This window comes from Triturus cristatus, chromosome 8 (assembly GCF_964204655.1).
Source record: "Triturus cristatus chromosome 8, aTriCri1.1, whole genome shotgun sequence".
NCBI classification, from domain to species: domain Eukaryota; kingdom Metazoa; phylum Chordata; class Amphibia; order Caudata; family Salamandridae; genus Triturus; species Triturus cristatus.
The window spans coordinates 1505795432-1505812966 of NC_140591.1; the positions used below are offsets into that span (position 1 = coordinate 1505795432).

Below are 17535 nucleotides of genomic sequence, written 5' to 3' on the forward strand. Positions count from 1 at the left end.
TAAATAGATATGTGTTAATATATTTGATGGGTTTTGCAGCCAATCCACTGGGGTATCAAGTTATAGCAGGACTACCTGAACCATAAAGCTTTGAACTCATTTGAGGGGCGGAACCATATTTAAATCAGGTGACTGTTAGTCCGGCTGCATGCAACGCGTAGGGCTGTGATGTAAATGACTGTGGAGCCCTGCTGTTTTTGCTAACAGATCGACATTAAAGAAATTCCACCTACCTGAGGAGTGCGTCTCTAATCGAAGGGCACCCTTTCTTTCTTGTATCCGGCGGCAGGTCCAGCCATCGGAGACGCACTGCCGCAGTTACAGCGGATCCGTGGTGACACACAAGTGGAGCCAGTATCGGAACAGGAGGCTCTGTATGTGCGATGAGCAAATGTGGTGGCAGATTCAACAAGGTGCTCCAGCCGTCAACCCACTTGGGTATTGAACTTTTTTATATTTGTTGGGTTTTGCAACCAATCCACTGGGGTATCAAGTTATAGCAGGACTACCTGAACCATAATGCTTTGAACTCACTTGAGGGGCGGAACCATATTTAAATCAGGTGACTGTTACTCCGGCTGCATGCCCCTACTTGGCCCGTGAACAAGGGAGTGATCCTGAAACGCGTAGGGCTGTGATATAAATGACTGTGGAGCCCTGCTGTTTTTGCTCACAGATTGACATTAAAGAAATTCCACCTACCTGAGGAATGCGTCTCTAATCGAAGGGCACCCTTTCTTTCATGTGTTAATATATATGTATATATGTGTGTTTTTTAACTTTTTGAAAGTAAGTTTATTTGTTATATTTTATAATAATATTATCTTTATTAAATTCATGATGGTATTTAATATATTTTAATTGTAATATTTTCATTTGTATATATTTAAAAGTCTATATTTAATACAGCTGTAATATTGTAAATACTATTTTTGTGCATACCTTTTTAAGTATAGGCAGTCGCTATTTTTGTCTCAATATTTTTGTGGGTCGATGTTTTACTAGTCGATATTTTGTCATTCACATTGAAATATGATCCACACTAACCAACATGCTGCACTTTGAATAATCAACAGATTTCCCAGAGAAGACGTAAATCAGAATGATAATATTTGTAATTTATGAATGGGGGAGTGGGGTTTGGGTGTGGGAGCATTGCCATTTACCATAATTTGAAGAGAAAATATTACTTTGTATCACTCAGGACTTTGAAGCCTGTCTGGCACAGTAATCCATTATCCATATAAAAGTAGTCTGAAGGAGTGTGTGTTGTTAGCATTGCTGGTGTGCTTCCAAACAAACAATACGAAGCACTGTGGATGGAGCACACTGATCTGTCATGTGACTCTGGTAGGAGCGTGAGAAGCCAATTTCTGCATATTTATAGAAGCTCTGCTAGCACACAATCACTTTGAGATTGAGCTGAGTATTGCAGCAACTAGATCAACCATCTCTCTCATCATGAAACTATTTGTTGTCCTCGTTTTTGTGGCGCTTACCAGCAGCCTTGGTGAGTTGTGTTTCCTTCTATACATGGGGTTGATCATGAGAGACCTTTTCAGAGAGTTTGAAAGGAAGTTTACATTCTTTTTTAGGTCAGGAAAATGGAGATCCATCTGACAGAATGGTGCATGTATAGAAAATAGGCTCAGTGCACATAAATATACAAAGCAATGTGGAATTTGTTCTTGCTTCCGATGTAGCTTTACCTAAAAATGCATCTACAGCAAACATCTGTGGGACAATAAGCTATAAAATGTAGCAGAACAAAACCAGCCCTTTATCTCTACATTAAAGCACATTCTTCCTAATTGTGCCAATCCACTAAGCTATATCTTACGGCGAAAAAAATAATAATCAATAAAAAAATCATACTCTAATCTTTGGTGAAAAGCTACGTAAAAAGGCAAATAGCAGCTGGAGAATGAATTCTTTGAGCAAGTAAATATTTACTAATATCTAGGGCTTTACCTTAAGGGGTGGCTTTTATCTACACCTTTCTTTGAATTCCTCTTGTGCTTACTAGTCCAACAAAGTATCAGGTCCGACCCTTTCTCTAGTGCTATAGGTAATGGCAGGTACACGTTCTACCACTTTGACATTTGATGTGGCAGATTTTTGGGGGAAATTGGGAGGTTGGCTTGACTTTACACAGTGTGGAGACACAGATTGTTGTTAATCCTGCTAGCCTGCACACCACAGGCACAGGTGAGTCTGGAGTTTAATTTGTGGAGGCAACTTTTCATTTTGCAGGCAGCATTTGTGACATATTGTGCAAAGATGAGAGCATCCTTAGCATTCATTTTGAAGGGAATATTAAGGAAAATGTTGGTGAAGGTGAAGAATGCATGGAGTATATATCTGTATAATGTTGTAAAAACGTTACAGTTTGAGGAGATCTGGGAAAATAGTGCCTTCATCCCAAATAGGATATTGAGCAATGAAGCAGGACTAGCTGATATCATATCATGAAGATCAGTAAATTGTGAAGAAAAAACAGGCATGAATGGTTTTAAGTTTATACAAGTATAACATAAAGGAGCCATTCCTCAATCCTCCATATACGTTAACACAAAAGGGAATAATACCAAATTTAGCTTCCCTTCAAGGACTTATGATATTGAAAATTGAAAGGAAGGCTCTGACCACCTTTGCCTCCATGTTTCAGGCTGCTGAGTTTCTATTGTCAATAATTTGTACATGTGAATTGCTGGGAACAGAAATAAGACTATTGTTAAGAGCAAGGCTTATGCAGCTAAATTCTCTGAAATGCATAGACACGGTTAGTGCATGAGTTACTGGATCAGAGGCCCAACTTACTGACAGATTTATAATATTCTTAACAGTTCCTAGTATCAGAATTCAGACAGCCTCGATCAGCATCCCACCATTGAAAGAAGGGTAGGACAAGCGTGGTTAAACTGTTATTTGAGTTTAAGAAGCACACAAACAAGAACATTTCTCTCAATTATTCTTCTATGGTATTTGTCTGTAACATTTTTAATCAATTGTAATGATTTTAATTACTTGTTTAATAAACACTTACTTACTTTATTCAATCCATATATTCTTGAGTGCAAGAAAACAGGCCTTTTTGTAGTGGCCCCCCACTTTTTGCCCCCAGTCAGATTACTAGATTCTGGTTTTTGACTCTGACATTGCACTGGAACCTGCTAACCAGGCCCCAGTGTCAGTGCTCTTTTCCCAGAACTGATAAATGTGAATTGGAAACTCGAGGACTGTACTCCCCTTGTTAGCCCCTAGTATATGGTATTAGTAGTACCCAGGGCATGGGTAGCAAAGGGGTCCCCAGTGCTTGCAGAACAGTTTGCCCAGTGTGACTCAGGTAAACTACTGACAGCAGGCCTGCCATTGCTGACTGCAGGAACAGTGTGAACTGCTCCATTTCGACTTGTGTAGCATAGTAATGTACTGCTTTTAATATGTGCCAGTCGCCCCTAAGGAAGTACTACTGAGTCCATGATGCAGGGTGCAGTGTGTTAAGGGTATAGATATGTAAGTGAAGGTTTATTTGTTTCTATAGTGGCCTTTACCATTTAAGTACACTATAAGTGATAAGCGGTTCATAGGCTAACATGGGTTTGCCCGGGCAGCTCTGGGGTCATTAGCTCCATATGGTACCACCTTGAAATGTTGAGTTTGATATCAAAAGCTGTGCTGTCTAACTTCAGACACAATCAAATGCCGGGAGCGAAGTGGCATGCACCCAGGTGGCTACCTCAGAAGTGGCCTACCTGTTAGCCTCAGCTTTCCTACTCTCTGGCTGGCAGCCCATGCTTGCTGTCCCCAAGACAGGATTCTGACCTCCAGATAGGCAGTGTGAACACTTCCAAGAGTCAGGAAGAGAAGCATGGGCAGGAAATAGGTCACACCTCCTCCCTCCAAGGCAGGCTAGTGAAGTGACACATCATGGAGGTGAGCTTAATATGCTGCACTGCCTCTGATATGCATCCAAACTGTCTCCAAAAGAAGTAAACAGCCCTCCCCATGCCCCAGGCATGTTTTCTCCTGGACAGGTGGGACATCAACAATGCAGGAGGTCCATACTCCCGGAAGGTTAGCCACACCTCTAGGGTGGGCATCCTGGTTTGTACAGCTAAGAAAGTCTTTGGCCATATTTAAACGTTTTAGAAACAGTGGGCTATGGGTAGAAAAAGTGACCTACAACCCCAGATGGTGTCACTTCAAGTGCAGATTAGCTGCAGAGACTAGTAGCCCATTGGCTACTTGCTCCCTCTCCCATAACTCCCCTAAATCTAAGACTTAAGGGACACCCCTGAGTCCAGAACCTCAGTTCTGAGCCACTTTGCATCAAAGAGGAGACTTGAGAAGACAACAGCAGGATTATGCACAAACCAACAGAGGGAGACACTACCGAGGCTCGTCCTTGGCTAAAGATAGGCTCCTGCAGATAGAGGGACCCCTGTTAGAGCCAGAAGCAATGTCAGACACCCTAGGACCAGTAGCACTAGTCCCCTGCACACTGCAGGTAAATCAATGTTCGGAATCCAAAGAATCGCTGGCCATCGGGCCCGCCAAAGGATCACTCCAAAGCAGATGATCCTGTACATTGTGGGAATTGTAGTCTTGCCCTCCACAAAATTCCATTCTGCTCCCGTGTTCTACTGGACCTCCGGATGTCGAAGAAGCTCCTTGCTGAACTTACTGCTGCCAAGGCTTGTTAGTCGCAATTACGGCAACTGACACCATCACTCAAAGTTGCAGCTAGAGGACATTCCACACGACCTTCATCCAACATCGGCAGCAATGTACTTGTCGACATTTTGCACCCTGTTCTCCTGCAGCACCGTGTTAGTGGTGAAAGGAGCCTCCCCATGGCTCCCATTCCGAACCAGACATAGCCAGAACAACTCTTCACATTGGCTAAATGGGCTGGGTAAAATTATACTGACTGTCGTGTCTTGGTCCTGGGACCTGCAACACCTTTAATCTGCAAGGGTTCCACACACTCAGACCTGCAAGTGACGGATTGCCACTAATTTTTTTTTTACCTTTGATGGCAATAGTACATTTTCACTCTTTAATTTTGCACTGATTTTATATTGCTTCTAAAATTCTCAACTATGGCTATATATATATCTGATCAAACTCATTTTGGTGTCTAAATGAAGATAAAAATGTATTTGATTTTTCAAAATTGGTGTCATATGTCTTTCGAGTTGTGTCAATTACTTATCGTCCATGTTGGTATTCTGAAGTGCTTAACAGATGTTCCTCTAATAAAGCCTGTCTGCTCTTTGCCACACTACTAGGAATGAGTTAAAGATTTATTAGAGTGAATCCAAGGACCATCTTTGGGGTTTGTGATAGTATTACAGGGTAAAACCTAACCAACATCACCACATAATATTCCACCTGTCTACATTGGTGTTACAGAAACGGGATCCTGAACTTGCATTTCACAGTTCCATTTGTTCATAAGTGATTTTTCCACGAGAAATCCACTAAATTTACTTTAGACTTTAAAATTTATTTTTCAGAAATGTTTCAAATTTTTTAACATTGGAATTCTAATATCCCTGTGTAGACCACATGTCTAATAAGCACATTTAAAAGCCTAGGTGTGTTAGGCAAGGTTTCAAAGTTTTTCAAACATTTTTAAAGGTCCCAATTTCCAAGTAAAAAGTTAGGCATAATGGAAGCTGGTAAGGATCTTGACTTGTCAGTCATCCCAGCCCTAAGGATCAGAGATCTGAGGGTTTTGTGCAAAACAAGGGGCATTAGCTATGGGGTTACAGCTAAAAAGGAGGAACTTGAAAACCCCTTCAGCTCTTATGCGAAAGAAAAATTAGAGAGCGAGGGCCAATACTCAGAAAAATACCAAGAAGAGGGTGAGAATGAGACCCTATCCCATATTGAGGAAGATGGGGAAGAAAGTGAAGACCACAACTCTCCGCCCTTTCCCAGACCTCTTTTACCAGTGAGAAGTGACAGGAAGCACTCTAGGAGACCCCCCATTGGTGCGGTGGTAGGAACCCCTGAGTATGAACTTGACCAACTCTCCCTGGAAGTGAAGAAGCTTGAACTGGAGGAAAGGAGACTAAGGGGATTATTAGGAAAGTCCGCCCTCCATCCCGACATAAAAAAGGACCGCCCACCATACGTGCGGCGGTCCCGTGGGGGTGATTAGGATGCGCCCACCACACTGGAGGGCGCATCCTGCTTTTTTAACATTGCGGCAGGCGGTGCTTTCAGCACCACCTGCCGCAATGCCAAAAATGCATGTTGTGCATTTGCATGCACAACGTGGCAGGCACCGTGCGGTGCATGCCATGTTGTGCATGCAGATGCCCATGTGCACCCCCAACCCCCCAAACTTCCTGGGGGCCCTCTACGGGCCCCCAATGGCATGGACCGAATGCCGTTCCATGGCGGCAGTGCCACCACGGAAAGGCGAATCCCCGCATGTATCGTAATATGGATGGCAGTGTCTAACAGACACCGCCACCATATTAAAACCTTTTCCACCCAGTCGACTCATCGACCAGGCGGAAAACCGGCAGACGGTCTTTATGTCCGCCGGGGTCCCCTCCACCATAGTAATATGGAGGGGGAAATGGCATGCGGGCAGGAGAGAATGTCAGGCGGATCGCCACCGCCATGTGGGCGGTGGCGATCCATCCGACATTCTAATTGATTCCTAACTCTTGAGGAATGAAGGGTTAAGATTGTCTTAAAGCCCAAAGATGGTAGCAGCAAGACAAACAGGGAGGAAGAGGAATATTTTGACATTGAAGTCCCAAATGGATTGTCCCCAAGTATAGTGATGGAGAGGACATTGACAAATGGTTGAAGCCTTGAGAGGGCATGCAAATTGAGGCGGATAGGTTGCCAAAACTGGGGCTCTCTACTTTGGGAGTTATTCTTAGTAAAGGGCAGAGAAAGACTGCTGACCCTTAATTATGATATGGCTGAGTCCTATGAGCATATGAAGAAGACATTCATAGAAGGGTTTGGACTCACTACAGAAGAGTAGGTACTGAAGTTTAGGGACACCCATATAGCTCAAAACCAGGCATGCGTAAGCTTTGTGAAGTGCACACATATGATGCACTGTATATTTTGATTATGAAAGAGTACATTTTATCCTATTGTACCTCAGACAAGTTACACCAGCATCCAATAGATTCAGAACTTTTTAGCCCTAGGGAATTGGGCAAGAAGGCTGATGAATGGGTAAGGAAAATAGTACCCAAGAAGGCCCAGGGGAAGACCTCAAGAAGGGGGAGTGGGGTAGGCCCACAAAAAGCAAAGGAGGGAGATAGTAAGCCCACCAAAGAGACTCCCTCAGGACTCCATAACCCTAAAAAGGAAGAGAGTAAAACCCACCCACTCTGGCTAGCAATGTAAGGGCTAAAGAAACATTTGGATAGTAGGCTGTGCTTGGAATGCCACCAGGCAGGGCACTACAAAGGGGAAGTATGCCTGTACCAAAATGGTGGTTAGTACTGGGCTGTCCATGTAGCCATGGGGAGGGCTCGTCAGATGAGGACGTCCTCTTAGCTTTTAACTGGAATAATGGTCCAGATGGCATACTGGTGATCCCTAAGGGGGGCAGTAAGCACTTCCACTACAAACAGGAGAATGAGAGCCCTACCACTGCCTTGAGAGACACAGGTGCCGTCATACAATAGTGGTTGAGAGGTTAGTGTCCCCAGATCGCTATCTGCCAGGGGAAGACAAAAGAGTAAGGGTAGTCCCAGGGGAGGTCACAACCAGACCTTTAGCCTTAGTGCCCCTGGAGAGAAGGGATACCTTTGGCTGGTGTAGGGTGGTAGTCAGTCCCGACCTTACCCTATATTGTATCCTAGGCAATGACCTTCCAGAGGTGGCCTGATCCCAGAAGGGGCAGTGGCCCAGGGCACCAGCCAACCCAAAGATCCTGGGTATCCTGTCCCTAAAGATATGAAACTTAGGTCCCAAAAGAAAGGGAAAACGAGTAAGAAAAGGAAAGGGAAGCATCTCTTAACTAGAGATCCAGTAAGCTGAGGGTATTTTAACCCAGTAAGCGAGACTCACCAAGTTGGCACTGGGAAGGCTTCTCCTTACCCCAAAGAGGTCCTGACAAGTCAGGCAATGGTTCAAAATCAAACTGTCACCCTTGTACTGACTGAAGAAGGAGTGGGAGAAGGGTGTCAGAACAGGAAGTGGTTGCCCCCCACACTGAACAGCGAAGGAGGTTCCAAGAACTCACAGTTAAGTAAGGTACCTCATTCACCTGTCAATGGATAGCTCAGGGTGTGGTTTTGGATACTGACAGCTGTCAGTGGTAGCCTCTGGTGGGTGTTGGACTTCAAGACAGCACTGTACTTGGCATGGGAGTCAGATCCTACAGTCAAAAGAAAGTTAGGTCCCCCTCCTGGTAGTCATGGTGGAGTTGCCCAAGTATTGGGTAACCTCTGTGGGTAAATTAGGGGGGATATTTACTATGAAGTGGCGGAGCATGTCGTTAGTTTCCTTGGCTTAACGACATGCTCCACCACTTCTGAAACACAAGGCTGCACCATATTTACAAGAATGGGGTGCAGCATTGCGTTTCCCCCCTACCATGGCGCTAAGTTTAACAACTTAGCACCAACGCAGGCACCCTTGCACCAGAGTGCAAGGGTGTCTGCGTGCAGGGGAAGATTGTTTATGTGTAGGAAGGTGTCCCTTCCTGCACATAAACTATCCTAAATTGCAATTCTGTCACTTTCATTTGTGCTGCTTCATGCAGCACACATGAACGTGACAAATTGCATTTTTTTAAAGGTGTGTTTATGTACATGAAGGGACACCATCCTGTACATAAACAAACCATGGCAGGCAACACACATGGAAAAAGCAAAAACAAGGAGAAATAATGCATTTCTCCTCATTTCGCCAACTTAAGACCAGGGTTTTCCTGGTCTTAATTTTGGTGCTGCCTCCTATGTACGCCACCCTTGTACATAGGGGGCAGCATCAAATACAATGAGTGTTGCGTTGGAATGCCCACAACAGCACCCACTGCATGCCCCTTTTTACCATAGCGTGAAAGCGTGCCTTATGTACAAGGCAGCGTTAAGCCACATTAAGTGGCTTAACACTACCTTGTACATAAGGCCTATACCCACCACAACATCCGTAAAAGTGATGTTGTGGTGGTGATAGGGGCTTGTACAAATGCCCCACGGTGTTTCTCTGGCTAAGATAGGGTTTGAATAGGTGTGCACCTCATTCCCCTGATTAAAAGTGGAAGAAGGTAAAGGTAGGACATAGATGAAGTCCAGTTTAATTTTTATCCTGTTACTGTTGAGATAGGTCAACTGCCCTGTGGAAGTGACCTTGACAGGAGAATGTGAGGCAGAGCAGGTCCTGCAATAGTACAGCCTGTTTTTTTTACATTCTTTTTTGCTGAAAAGTAAGGAAGACTCTCTCAGCATTGGACTGATGGTTGGGCTATGTATATCTCATCAAGTTTATTTTGGTGTCTAAATTAAGAAAATAATGTGTTTTATTTTTATAAGTTGATGTCAGATTTCTTTAGAGTTGTGTCAATGTTGGTACTCTGCAGTGCTTAACACATGTTCCTCTAGTAAAGCCTGTCTGCACTACCAGGACTAAGCTAAAGATTTATTAGTGTGAATCCAAAGACCATCTTTGGTGATTGTGATAGTATTACATGGTAAAGCCTAACCAACATCACCACATAATACTCCACATTCCTACATTGAGGCTTTTCAATCATTTCTTAAAAGAATTGCACAATCCCAACCATGGCTGTGGATATCTACGAATATTAGTCCATCAGGGTGCTCTATCTGATTTGGGAAATGCACTCCACAATGCATTATATCAGAGTGACACTGACTCACACACCATACATTGACATTTTAGGACACCAACCTAGCACATTGCAGGTTGGTGTCCACATGCTGCACTGAACCGCCACGTCTCAGTGTATAAAGATGCACACTATTCTGCAATAATGCATTGCTTCCAAGAGACACTTGCCAAAGCAATGCAGTGTTGAAGGGACACTAACTCCTGCACTCCAATATATATGAGGAACACTAACCCAGCAACATTCACTGTATCCTAGACACTCACCTGCATACTGCACTATGTCCCAGAGAGTCTGACCAACCACACTTGAATGTATACTAGTAATATTTACTTATCACATTGCACTACATATTTGAGGCATAAGCCACCACACTAAGCTATATCATAAAGACGCTACAAAATTGCACTGAATCCATTGGGTCTCGACAATCAATCTGCAAGGCATCCTATAGGAAATAAGTCAATAAAATGGATTCTTGAGATATCAATCCAACACATTGCATTGCACCCTAGTGGGAGTAAGTTGTGACAGTGAATCCCATAGCAACTATTATTCACCACACTAGGTAGGATTGCGCTGCATGCATTCTGAGGATACTAAAACTACGTTCTAAGTACACTATCTTCTGTATCTTCTGGCATAAGAGACATGCTATGATTGCTCTGGGAGCTTAGGAAGCACATGCCAAGTGCACCCTCATTCAGTGCACCAGCTGGAACTCCAGGGCTTCCGTAAAGGTTGAGTATGTTAGGGTAGGTAGGACAGAACTAAGGATTCCAAACATATCATCACCCTCCATTCCCACCGGAACCCCACATAGTAGACATTTTCCTTCCGGGCGCAGTCCTCCAAGTCTGAAACTTTTCGTTGTAGTTTCTAAATATCGACCCCTCAGTCTGAATATTGGCCATATAGTCCATTTACATTCTTGTCTGTGGAGTCACAATGCAGGTGCATTTGTGAGTGGTCGTAGAGCAGGGATTTGATATTGGAGGCCATGGTAGTGACAGTGGGATAAAAAGTCGACATTGTCTGGTCACCTTAGAGTCAGACACCAGTGAGGGTACGGCATTCAATGCAGAAGAGCTCTATTCAGAGGAGGTCCCCAGGCACTAGCCACATGTAACCATAGGGAATCTAGATCACTGGTGTAGCGAGTGATGGCATGATGGGAGACGATTTTCACAGAGCAGGTTAAGTATAGCTAGACAACAAAAGGCTGTCACCTCACAAACCTTGAAGCAGGGATGAATCCACTGGGGACCAGTAAGGCAGTGACAATATGACCCTGTCGCAGGCCGATGCGCTGCTGGTAGGGCTCAGGTAACACTGGTGGTGGAGATGAGTGCTCTAATGTCTGGAGGGCATGCAGAAGCAACAGACAACAGAAGGATTCTTCCTAGTTCCAGTGTATGTCCAAATCCTACTGTGTCCTCATAGGCCCAGTCCCCTGAAGGCCACTACCGCTTAATGATGTCATCACGAGCAGCAGCCAGGGGAGTAGGTCAGGTGAGTGCCGATACCTCCAGAAAGTAGCAAAGTTGGGGAGGCATACAGCACAGGCGGTCAACAGCCGACAACTCTCTAGTCCTGCTGATCCTCCTAAAGCCATTTGGCTTAGTCTGGGTCCTGCAGGGCTGCCAGTGTCCCAAAAGGTGGTAGTCGCCTACCAAGGTGGGTAGTGACAGGGTGGGTCAGGCCAGGATGGGTCCCTGAGGGATAGTGACTCCCAGTGAGGGAGCGGTTTCAATGAGTAAAACGAGTAAATCCACTGGGCCTCTCAGGAGTAAATCTGCCTGGCTTCACAATCCCACAGACCTCTGTGTATTATACAGGACAGGCATTGAGGCAGCTTATCCATGCAGTTTGAGGTGAGTCATTTTCTGTAGCCTCAGCACAGTGGGCACTTCACCCCCTCTCCTGTCTCCTCCAGGTCGCACAGGATTGCTTGCAGGCACAGGCTATGGCCGCTGGACTGAGGGTGTTCGCATGCCTTGAGGAAATCCGTGTGTTCTCTTGCTCCAGACTGGATGGTAGAGGGAAGGAGGATGCCAAGATCTGCACCAATGAGGTGACTCTAGTGGCGGCAGTAGGGGATTTAACTAAGACATGCCCCTCCTGTACACCTCTAGCCCTGGATAATCATCAAAGAACCATCAGTGGAGCAGGAAAAAACTGCTTTGGAGTCCCCCAGCACCAGAGCTTTTTCACTGAGCCGCCATCTTGCAATGTGACGTAGCTCCGTGCCACATTCCATAAACACCAACTTGCAATCTGCAGTTCATTGTGGACAGTTACTTCAATGCATTTTCAAAAAATGATTCCTTCATATTTAAATGCAAAATTCTCTGCACACTGGCCCAGCATACTGCCTCCATGTTTCTCTTTATCCAAGGGATATCAGATCACCTTAGAGCACTGCATGGGAATTGTGTAAAATTCCAGAGACACTAATCCTCTCTGATGCAGGGCACCCTAGGAACAGTAACAACCTCACTGCATGATATCTTATGGACACAAATGCTAGGGATGCTAGCAAATAGCAACTAACTGCATTTTATGAAATCTAACACATCGTAGCACATTGCCTGATTGGGGCACTAACATACCAAAATGAGCCACATTCTGGAGGTGTTAACCAACCACAATGGACTTAACCCAAGGTGCATAGGCTCATCATGTTGCAATACTTTTCCGGAACACCAACCACTCAAGCTACACTTTTGGCTTAAGAAATTGATAATAACTCAGAAAAATATGGTGTATCTTTGGAATACAACTAAAGCAAACCACTGCACTGTATTTTATTGATACTAAATGGATACTCCATACTGCATCCTTGGTATACTAAACAAAAACACTCTAGTGGACATGAAGGACATTTATCTTCACACTGTAAAGCAGCTTATGGAGATCTGTACAACATACCACAATGAACCCTATTGGTGCTAACACATTGCAATGTAGTGCATTCATAGAACACCAACAGTCCATTCTAAAAGCAGTAGCTCACCACACTGAATCAAGGAGTCAGTAACTCACCATGCTGTTCTGTGTCCTGGAGGCATCCATTGACTCTATTGTGGTAACACTTACCTCCATGCTGCACTTCAGTCTAAGGATACTATCCATACATGCAACTGTATCCAAGAGATAGTGGCAAAGGCCACCTTGAGTGAATCCACTGCTTGCACCCTCAGACATCTAGGAATCTGCACCATTCTGTATTAGAGGTGTTTCCCTCCAGGCAGTGCTTCATTGTAGAGATATTGCTCAATCACAATGCACTGCAATCAGCAAAACCAATCTACAACTATACTGTATTGTTCCATATGGATATTAAAACAACACACTGCTCAGACCCACACAATATTAATCTACTACACAGTAGGGATAGCTGCCCATCAGAATGCACAGCTTGCTAGGGACACTACTCAACACAGTACAGTGCATTACAAGGATAATAAACCACCATACTGCAGAGCACTCTTAAGGTACAAAGTAATTACACCAATTTCCATGCAGGTTAACTCACCAAATTCCTCTGCATCCTTTGCTCACTGCACTACATCCAACTATTATTAACACACTACATTGTGCTGCATCCTAGAGATCAATAAAATCACTAAACCGAAAAAATTGATGCACAACACAACACTGTATTTAAGGAAGATTTTCCCATCACCTACACTGCATCCCAGGAACAGCACACCACGGCATTGCATTTAAAAGATAGATAGCACCCACAAATGCTAGACTCAACACTAAGGAACCTAACCCACCAGTCTACAATGCACCAGAGGGTCAATAACCTTCTGCACTGCACTGCATCCTAGATCATTCGGCTCAGCACAGCAACATATGGTATCTTATATAAAGGTGTGTAGTTTTAGAGGGATTCTAATATGCCACACTTCAATAGTGAAATGTAAGGATTCTAGCTATGCACACTGGACTACACAATTGCTTGGCCCTCATCATCACAGGTTCAAATCCTGACAGGTGCACTCAACCTTTTATCCTCCCATTGTCAGTAAAATCAGAACGTTTGATTGGGTAACAAAAACATCTCTCATCTGTTAATAGCTCCAGGGCACTTCTTTTTGGTGGACTTGCATGCTACAAAATATCCTGGTATGTGAAAATACAAACCCTTTACACTGAAATGTGTAATAGGAGCACTAACTGCCTGCATTGTATCACAAAGACTATATCTTACCATACACTGCAAATTCATGACACTACACTGCACCTTAGTAACGAAAACTGTCCTATTATATCACAGAGATACTATCTTATTATACTGCACTAAAAACAACATACACTTGCTCACCAAAATGTATGGTACTGACATTATAGACACACTTGAGAACACATTGTATTTAGGGGTGGGCAAAATGTTTCATTCTGTAGGAAAGTGCCTCTTTTGGACAGGTTAGCCCCCACTTTTTGCCTGGAAAATGATGTAACTCTGACTGGAAGTGTGCAGGATCCTTGCCAACCAGGTCCCCTGTGCCAGAGCTCTTTCCCTAAACTGTACCTTTAGTTTAACAACTGGCACAACTTCAGGACCCCTTGTAAGTCCCTAATGAATGGCACCCCTGGTACCAAGGCATTGGCACTGAAGAGGGACCCCAAGGGAAGCAACACAAATTGTGCCACCCTAGGGTCCCATCATTAAGACCATGCACACTGCCACTGCAGATTGAAGTCCTTGGTGTAGACAAAACTGAAGAGTCAACATGGCACACATCCCTGTATGCCATGCCCACAGACACTGCATGGGATATAGGTAAGACACCCCCATAGCAGTCCTTATAGTCCTAAGGCAGGGTGCACAATATCGCTTGTGAGGACATTTCTGCATGAGCGCATATGACCCGGCAATATTCATGAAGATTATTGGACATTGTAAGTGAAAAGGGAAGCCATAGGGAATACATGTACATAGGAACAGTGGTCCCGAAAACGATATTACAATATACAGAATTCACATAAATCAAAAGAAAAATTCAAATACCAAAATAAGGCAAAGAGTATGTGTTGCTCACAGTGTTTTATTCACACTGGGCATCGATCTGTTAGTGTCAATAATTACATACTATTCCATACGAAAATGCCCCTAGAAGGGAACGAAAGGGGAAGAAAAGGTGGGGTGATTGTGATTCAAGTGAGGATAGGAAGGTGACTGCAGGGTAAAGTGTATAGCAACACAATACGTCACTTAGAAAACATGTGGCTCACTCCTTGAATCTATTAGTCATACTTTTATAAAAACATTATGTAGCCATGGTTGAAAACAATAACACAGTATAAAACTCTCTGTCGTTCACGCTGGCTCAATGGTTAAATGTCGACACCGATAAAACAGTAGGCTGTTGTATTCCTCACGATGGTGTCATCATCAGGACAGAAGTGTAGGGGTAGGGGAGAGAGAGAGCTAGGGAAAAGCATCAAAACACCTTAGAAATGTAGTCATGTAAACCAGAATTTTAAATCTGCATATATTAATGGGCTGAGTCAAAACAGTGGTATATTACCATGAAAAGCCTCTCGACAGAGGCTGCAGATGTGCAAGGGCGCGTGGGCTCCTTAAGCGGGGGAGCGAAAAACGGCACCTGAAAAGTTAAGGTGCAGGGTCAGTAATGGAAATACTGGGGCAGATTTACAAGAAAGTGACGCATCTGTACAGATGCGTCACTTTCCCTGCGCCACACTTAGAAACCCTTGCGCCACCATAGATGCGCCGTATTTACAATACGGCGCACTATGGCGCAAGGATTGACAGATGCGTCAGAAATTCTGACGCAGCTGTTGGCGGAAAAGTCACGCATTTGCTGGAGTCGTGTCACAAGCACGACGCAACTCCAGCAATGCGTGTTGCGGCCTATTCCCACTACACTGCGTCACTACTTACGCCTGCTTGAAGCAGGCGTAAGGTTTTGACGCAGTGGTGTCCTAAAAGTGGAGCAGTGAAATCTTGTAGATTTCACTGCGTCACTTTTACGAGGCCTTCCTGCATGGGAACGCCCACCCTGCATACATTATACCTGACGCAGGTATAATGTGACGCAGGGCTTTACAAAGTGACGCATCTCCCTAGATGCGTCACTTTGTAAATAGGCCACATTGTTTGCGCCGCTGTTGCGTCAAAAAAGTGACGCAACTGCAACGCAAATGTCACGCAAGGGGCTTGTAAATCTGCCCCACTACGTTTAAAAAGGTTAAAAATGGGGCCAAGAGAAGGTCACTTACTCTATTGAAAGTTAACGCTGTGTCATGCTGGATTAGTCGGCTGTCACTGACATATTAAATAATCTATAAAAGTAAATGCGGAGAAAGGCGCTATTCAGGAACGCACGTTTGAAGTTCCCTCTAAGTCTCACCCCGGAAGTATAACATAGCATGGTGCGCGTTGGGAAGCATTACCAGGATTTAGGGAAATAATGGGTCAGGTAAGCACTGTATCTGGGTCAATCTAGGGGTGAAGTATAGACAAACCTAATTTAGAACGAAACTGTGCATTAAGAAAAATGGCCAGCATGAGTTAGACATACCACAAGCGGTAGAAATACAAATGCAACTACCTTCGTATTGCAGTGCGGGTCAGAGTTATCTGATTGCTCTAAGCGTCTAAAATCACTAAGGAAAGGGGAAGTTTCAAAATTACGCCAAATTCGAAGATGTTATATGGCATTAAAAAAAACAGACTCAAGGGGAGTGCTTACTCATTACTCACCGCTGCGCTGCGGGGAAACCTCAGTGTAAAATGAGCGACACGGAGGGTTGTAAGCAGCTGTTTTAATAGAGCCATCTATCACGCATGTCAGATGGAAGCGTGCAGACGCTCCGTGCTTACAAGGATCTGACAAGGAAAGTGAAGTCAATGAAAAACAAGCATTTGCAATGCAAAATGGTCTCGCATTTATGAGAGTTAGAGGTATTGGCGTTGTAAATGACAATGTCTTTTATCTACCAAAGGAATGAAAGAGGAAAAATATGTAAAAAGAAAGGATGCTAGAGAAAGGAGTAAAATGAAACAGAAATGGAATGAAACTGAGGAAATGGGATAACTTGAGTGAAAAGAAAATAGGGCGGAAAATAGAAACGGCACAATAAAGATAGAATGATGAAAAAGAGAAATTAAGAAATCAAAAATGTCCAAAGATTAACAAAGTAAATAAAGGAGGAAATAGAGAAGAATAAATAGAAAAAGGAGAAGAAAATAACAAATCAAAGCAGAGCAAAATAGAAAAAAGCAAGGTGGATGAAATGGAGCAGAAAGACGTGGATTGGCAATCCAGGTTTAGAATTACCATGAAATCCCCCCTCACAGATTAACGAAAAAAACAGACGGCCTATGCCAGGACACAAAACAGGGCCCGATAGAGTCAAATTTCGAGGCCCCCTTTAAACAAGCATTTGCAATGCAATAGGTCTCCCATTTATACGAGTTTGAGCTATTGGCATTGTAAATGACAGTGCTTTTTATTTAAGTTTGTTTTCTTCAAAACAGAAATAAAAGGCACTGTCATTTACAATTCTAATAATTCAAACTCTCACAAATGCGAGACCTATTGCATTGCAAATGCTTGTTTCCGTAGGCATGTTGGTTGCAGCTGGTGTTATTTCTTTGCAAACATAATAGTCTGCTTCTGTAATGTATTTTCTCGTTTCAGAAATGT

General features: G+C 43.8%; 1 long non-coding RNA gene across 1 annotated transcript in view; it reads left to right on the forward strand.

Moving 5' to 3' along the window:
- The first annotated feature begins 1408 nt into the window (after positions 1–1408).
- LOC146806016 (uncharacterized) overlaps positions 1409–17535 on the forward strand; it is a 377339-nt gene continuing 361212 nt past the window's right edge. The window contains exon 1 of the long non-coding RNA XR_014967541.1: positions 1409–1510. This is a non-coding gene — a long non-coding RNA (uncharacterized LOC146806016). The remainder of the gene's footprint in view (positions 1511–17535) is intronic.